The sequence below is a fragment of the Streptopelia decaocto genome (genome assembly GCF_964273445.1).
Source record: "Streptopelia decaocto genome assembly, chromosome: 1".
NCBI lineage: Eukaryota > Metazoa > Chordata > Aves > Columbiformes > Columbidae > Streptopelia > Streptopelia decaocto.
Genome location: NC_138663.1, coordinates 103815145 through 103822739, shown reverse-complemented (window position 1 = coordinate 103822739; position 7595 = coordinate 103815145).

Below are 7595 nucleotides of genomic sequence, written 5' to 3'. Positions count from 1 at the left end.
CAGAATGTCAAAGATTAAGCTTACCAGTGCTTAAGATCGTTTGGAGGGAAGATTAGAGTTCAGTGTTATTATTGCTTTCTCAGTCATTGCTCCAAGGTCTTTCACTCAGGCACAGTTTTACTGAGGTAATTCACATCCCATCATTTCTAAATCTTCACACTTTTCACATTCTTTGTATGACAGATAGCTACACCGCAGTATGACCATGGATTGCTGTAACTGCAGCACCTTGGCATTAACCGGTGAAAGATTTCAGTGAGAATAGCTTGACAGTGCAAGAGCAACCTTGAGCCACCGATCAAAAATTTCTGTTATCCTGTATTGTACTATATGATACCAAAATAAAATTAACGTGATATGAAAAGGGCCGAGCATACTTCTCAAGGCCTGAGTGGAGGTTCAGTTCAGCCCATAGCACCGGCCAGCAATTTGAAAATAGATTGAAAGACATTGAACAAAACATTATGTGATGTGAGCTGACTCTGGTGGTAAGTATTTAATCACTGACTTCCTCCCAGCTCACCTTTTAGCAGCGTAATTAGTTTACAGCAGTTTGGTGTACTTTTCTGCTAATAATGATGTGGGATTCACCCATAGCATACATCTTACTTGCCTCTGCGGTGACAGAAAATGGCTTGAGAGAAGCAAATGATACATGAGCAGGCAGGTATCACATTAACAATGCTTTGAAGTCAGTGTTGGTATTAGGTCTTTCACTGAAACAGGTGCCAGAAACTACGTTAATCAAGGGCACCATGCTACAGGAGAAATTAATCTCTTTTCTAGTCTCTTTGTGCAGCAGGATCTTATTAGAAAACAAAGAGCACTTTGATTTGGTAAAGCCTGTCCTCCAGAGCCCGCAGAAGGTACAACGACAATTTATAGCCCTTGAGAATCTGGCCCAGATGTTTTATGTAACTTTCACGGCTTGTAATTTTTACTTTTTTTTTTTTTTTCTAAACCACCTGCCATCGAATGACCTGATAATAAACAGGAAAGTGAGTAACAAGCAGTATAGACTATACTGTAAACTACTTCTTAAAACAGTTGGTTCTGCTTTCAGTGTTGTGTCAATGAATTTTGACAAAGGAACGTGATGTGCTCGAGACTGAACTGTTACATCTTCAAGACCTGCATTTGAGAAAAGAGAGGAGAAAAGGAAATCCAATTAAATGAAGCAATAAAGCCAAGGAAGTTCTGTTTGAAGAAAATCCACAACTTTTATTGGTAGCTCCACATCCGCAGCGAGTAGACATTTCAGGAAGGACGTTACAGTTCTGTTCAGCTTACCTGAGAGAGATTATTGATGTCTAGGCTAGAATGAGCACAAATCATGCATGAGTAGGTTCTTACACTGCCAGTCATGAGCTACACATTTGGGGTGGTGGAGAATGTCGGGAGCTCTGCCATGCCATCCTTAAATTAGGGACCGCATTGGCCATGACACAACTGTTTGCTGTGCACAACCTCCAGCATTGTAAACTGGTTTTGTAAATGAAATTAGTAATCATTGTTTATCAACATTTACTTGGGGAAGATTGCAAACTATGGGCAGATGCTGAAGTCTTTACTTGAGCCATTCTGCCACTTGCTTTAAGGAAAGCTGACAACTCTGTGTTGCAGGCTGTTGTTTAGTCTGCGTTGGAGAAAACTGGAGGGAAACTTGTTCTGTCACTTCAACATTTGCCTCTTCTCTTCCAGGACAGTTTACAAAGTCTTAAAAGGGTCTGTCTGTGGTACTCTCCTCCAAACATCTCCCGATTAGCCCATCTTAAAGTCTGGTACTCGCAGCTGGCCCCAGTATTTCCCCCAAAGCTCTGCCGGTGCTGAAGAGCCTGGAGAGATGACCTCATGGTCCTCTTGAAGACTATATGCTCCTTTTTGCTTGTCCAGGTATGACATTTGCTACTGTCATGCTGACCTTCATGGAGAACACTTTCCTGGCTATGCCTTCCTGAGGGGCCGCCTTTCATTTGCATTTTGAGGGAAGACTTGGCTGAAGCCACTTCACTGTTTCTGCAATTGTTCACAAGAAGAGAGGGGTGAAATGGGCACAGGGAGCCTCACGGCAATATTCAGGTCTTGTTCCTTCATCACTGTTAGAATGAAGTAATTCCTAAATTAATACAAATCACCGCATTAGCACAAGAGCTTCTGGTTTGATAATTTGGTTCCAAGAACTGGGTGTCAGTTTTTGACGAAGCAAGGAGCATTATCACATCTTGACAGAAAGAGTTTGTCATGTTTAACCTCCCACATGTGGGAAAACAAAAGAAATTACTTTAATGCTTAGGGCAGAAGTGCAACAAAGACTTAAAATAACTCCCAGTGAAAAGTGAGAGTCTATGTTTCTAGATACCCTTAAAAATATGGCTCAAATGCCCTCAGAAATTTGGTCAGTTCATTGGTGTGGTAACCTGTGACTCATGCAATGCGCCAAGTTTTTATAGAAAATGCGTTGACCAACTGTCCACAATCCATTACCGATGAGCAATCTGTGCTTGGTTTTCTATGAGCAGTTCCTTTCGGACTCACACAGTTTTTGTTTCCTTTTAATGTGGCATGCAAGAAGGGATGTGTGCAACCGAGTGACACCGCAGCTTCCTACGCTACTGGACAGTTGCTAATGAAAAATTTGCACCGTTAGATATGCCTAATTTGATGGACTGAACTTGCTCATTTTCAAATCACATAAAACTAAAGTACATTGACAGTGATAAGTGATACATTCTTGCCAGCACAAACGTGTCAGTATATTCAGTTTTGTGAATACATTAAGCACTGTGGATGCACTAACCATAATGCATTTGCATTTTAACTGGATATTCTGTGGCTGGATTGATGTTTGCATTTCACTCCAATGTAAAATGGTGCAGGAGAACTCCACCTGTATAGCACAGGTTTGACTTTGTTCTCAGTAAAGTCAGCAGCTTCAGTAGGAAATGAATTTGACTTAAGATCAAAAAGGAAAGTTTTGTTTTGCTAGCCTGTCCTCTTCCTTCTTACTGTGTTAGAGGTGGCAATCTGAAGCTGTCAGAGCATCTTATTAGCTAAAGAGAAAACATTTAACTTGAGAGAAATGGCGAGAGTGTTCTGGCAGTATCTCTCTATCAGCTTCTGCTGCTCTCCTATAATTTAGATTCTATTTGTTACAAATTACAGTGTGTAGCTTTTATCAGTTGTGGACCAACAGGAATTTTAAACTTTGGACTAATGTTCTCTATGATGTTGTATCTAAACAACATTGTAGATGCTGATGCGTAGACACATGGTTGCTGTAAAATGAACTGGGACCACCCACTCCTGCCTTAGTAAAAACAAAATGAGAAACACAGATTGCTTAGATGAAAAGCTGCATTTCACAGGATTGATACTTTTCCCTTCATTGGTTGGACAAGGTGACTTCTGGTAATGAACAAGGTGCAAGGAATGCAGAATATTGTGCCCCTGAATGGTTCCCTCTCCTCTATCTCCATAACATATGGTCTTGAGTTTGACTGTGGCCTTCAGCAATGCAAGCTATGACACTTTATGGTATCCTAATTTAACCTGCTGATTGGTATACTACTCTGCCTTCCTGAAAATCATTCTGCTTCAAAGCTTTCTCCTAAACCTTGCAAAACCACTTTGGTTTCCTGATGCTTCAGGCAACTGTCAACATCTTTTCACAGCTCCTGATGTGGTCTTCAGATCTGGGGCTTGCCCCTATCTACAGGATACTTGCCTCCTTGGTGATGCTGAACACAATTTGACCTGGGGAAAAGCCACCAGTCTGCACCTCCCTTGGAGCGCGAAGGAGCAGTGCAGAGCTGACAGCTTCTCTTTAGTCTGAAATCCAGGGAGTGAAGCAACCTGTCTTGGGACAGGAGGTTGTGGAGGGATGTGGATTGGTCGTCCAAGACACTGGCCCCAGACTTGGGCCAGTGGGGTGCAAACCTCTCCCTGCTCTGGGAGGCTCACTGGGAGACAGCTGCGTGGCCAAGCCAGCTGCAGAAGCTGGGCGCAAGCCAGGTAGCAACCCCCTCACTTCTTCCCCACTGAGATGGATGTCCTGAGTGTGGAGCAGTGGGTGGGGAGTCTCTGTGCTCTGGACTTGCCGCCTTGACCTCCGTTCCCACCGGGCAGCAGGGAATTAATCTGACCAGTTGCTGCTCTGCCCTGTCTCATTGCTGCGGAGAAAGAGCCAGCTAAGCCCAAACTGCTGATTCTTGAGCTGAGGCTGGCTGCTGGTGCGTGCCTTTTGCAAAGGAGCTGCTCCTGGGTGGCTCAGAAGACGAGCAGAATGGGCTGAGCCTGCCTGCAGAGGAGCAGAGATGTCTGTCCTTGTCACTGCCACACAGCTCTGCTCCACACCTGGAGAGGAGACACAGGGATCTCCTGAAATGCCCCTGTTATGAGAGGGATCTCAGTGCAGGCTGAGAGCAGCTGGTGAACCGGAGAGGGCTTTTGTCTGAGAAGAGACCGCTGTCACGCATGCAGAAGAGTTAGTCATGTGGGAAAAAAGGCAGCTCTGGGGATTAAAAGGACTATTTGCCCAGCCCCCAGTTCAAAGCACGAGGAAGAGGGAGAGGGTCTGGGATTGCCCCCCCCCAGCCATGCCCAGGTGCAGCTGTGGCAGGGTGGCCCTTCTCCAAGTGCTACTGCTGTGTCAGGGTGAAGCACAGAGGGGCTGAAGCCACCCCCAAGCCGTCCACTGCCTCCACAAAGCCACTTTGGAGTGGGGACTCCTCAGAACAAGGATTTGCCAGGTATTTAACTGATGTGAGCTGCTCTTTGGCAAGCAGCAGAGGAGCCGCGGCTGCAGCCCTGTGCAGGTAGTGGGGTGGCTGTCCTGGGGCAGCTCATCCTTCCTGGGGATGCTCCAGGCCAGGCAGCCCCACTGCTGTGCAGCCACAGCCCCTCATATCCCCCCTCTGCAAATCGGTCACCGAATAATGCTTCTGTCCATCTTTTATGTGCTGGGCAGTATGACAAAGTATAGCAGAGAGCTTAAGCAGTGCTCCTGCCTGGAAAAAATAGCCTGATAATGATATTTTAAGCAATTTTAAGGATGTGTGGTGCCCAATGCGCAACACGGTGGTTTCTTATTGAGGCATTCCCTAAATGCAATTCTCTGTTATTACAGTTGTAGTTTCATAGCACAGCTCAGCAAACAACATGAGTGATGAGGCAGAAAAATGCTTTTACAAAGCCAGGGTACAGCTGAATGTTTGTGGGCAGCTGTTTAAGCAGATGTCAGACAACTCAGACCCTGGGGACTGCTGGACTGGGAGTATCAGGTAGGAGCTGGGAACCACAGCTCAGGCTGCAGACCCACAGGGTGGAGGGGAGGACTGGCACACTGGAGGAGAATGAGCCTGTGCTATCATGTCCAGCATGGTCAGCATGGCCACGGGGTTGATGGAGGTGATTCTGGCCTTCTACTCCGCTTTGGTGAGACCCCACCTCAATTCCTGTGTCCAGCTCTGGAGTCCTCAGCACAGCAAAGACATGGACCTGTTGGAGAGGGGCCAGAGGAGGCCACAAAAATGATCAGAGGGCTGGAACAGCTCTGCTGTGAGGACAGGCTGAGAGAATTGGGGTTTTTCATCCTGGAGAAGAGAAGGCTCTGGGGAGACCTTATTGTGGCCTTTCAGTACTTAAAAGGGGCCTATAAGAAAGACGGGGACAGACTTTTTATCAGGGCCTGTTGCGACAGGACGAGGGGTAATGGTTTTAAACTAAAGGAGGGGAGATTCAGGCCAGACATGGGGAAGAAATTTTTTACAAGGAGGGTGGTGAAACAGTGGCCCAGGTTGCCCAGAGAGATGGTCGATGCCCCATCCCTGGAGACATTCCAGGCCAGGCTGGACGGGGCTCTGAGCAACCTGATCCAGTTGAAGATGTCCCTGCTCGTTGCAGGAGGTTGGACTAGGTCCTTTGAAGGTCCCTTCCAAGCCAAATTATTCTATGAATCTATGATTTTATGTCAGGTTACCCACAGCCTTTGCACTGTAATGGTGGCAAACTGACATAGTTGTCTTTGCTCTGAGCCAAGCAGGCTGGCTGCCATTGCGTACAACAACCTATTTGATCAAGACCAGATTTTAACTCCTGGTTGCTCCTCTCCTGTCACCCATGCCCAATGGCTGCCTCCTACCTGCCCTTGCTGGAGGTTTGTATTTCTTGAAAAGGCTCAAGGTTCTTCCTTTTCTCAGTTGTTTGCTGTTTTCTTTTTGCTGTGGCACAAACTGTCTCCATGTTCCTGCCAGCTTTCCAGACCAGCCTGAAGGTCCACCCCCATAAGTGCTTCCAGCTCATCCATGTATCTTCTCCTCACTGACCTGCTGTCACTGTCTCAGACTACACAAATCACTCCCAGCTCGGAGCCCAGACATCCTGCAGAAAGCCTGCCATATAGTAAGACTGACACAAACAAGACTGTATCCAGTTGTTTTCCATGTGTCTGCTCCATGGGAGCAAATCCATCCCTTAAAGTATGAAGTATGTGGAGTCTGGTAGCTCCCCACTGTTGTAACATGGGTTTTCAAACCATAACTTCGTGCTAATTCACCTCAGTGCTTAAAGGTTTTTCTCGTGTTAAGGCAATGGCAAGAAAAGTGCAGTGTAACTCTTATATTATTCCTCAGATATGATATCAAGTATTGCATTTAGGTATGCAATAGAAAAAAACCTAGAAATAAGGCAAAAAACTTGCAGTGTAGTTCTCTGTGCTACATTTTCAGCTGACGATGCTTGCATACGCACTTAAACGCAGATGCAGAAGCACTCTGCTGTATGAAATGAAGTGACACCGTTCTCTCCCCTCCGGGTATCCCTCAAGTATCCCAGAGCTTGGAGGCCCCTGGGTGTCACAGGCACCCCTCGGGGCTTCAGGGCTGTATGTGGGCAGGAGTAGGGGAGCACAGGTGACTCCTGCACCAAGGCAGGGAGACACCAGCTGTCAGGGCTGCCCCCAGGGAAGGCACCAGAGTACTGCAAAAGGGGAAAAAAGAACACCTGTATGTAAAAAGGGAATTTTGGCTCAGGCAGCCCTGTTTTAGTACCCTAAAAGTAATGGGTCCCGTCATTCTACAATTAACTTACCAGCATAAAAACGAAAATAAGAGTTAAAGCAAATTGTCAACATAGTCTCTGTTCTCTACCAGAGGAGAAGGCATCATATCAAGGTGGTAAGAGACATCATTCTCTGCTCTGACAGACAACAGATGAAACAATGACACAAAAACCATACAACGTTTCACCACATGACAGTCTCACTGGCAAATTAAGGTTAGATGAGCTAGACAAGAGTTACAAAAGGCACATAATTACTTAAAAAACATGCTGCATGGTTCTCAGTCAAGGAGAGGGGCCATTTTAAGTGATAGCTCTCCTGGGCCTTGCTGTAGCCCATATGATCTGGATGTCAGAAGAGAAAGCCTTTTAATAGATTTGTGGGTATTGCCAAGCTGGGAGTCCTTTGAAGGATTACAATTCCAAATGAGCATATAAAATTGGAAAAGTGGTCTGAAATCAGTGTGATGATGGACTTCAGCCCAGGCAAATTAAAAATGCTTTAGTGAGTGCCACCCTAGAACCAGATGTACAGAGAC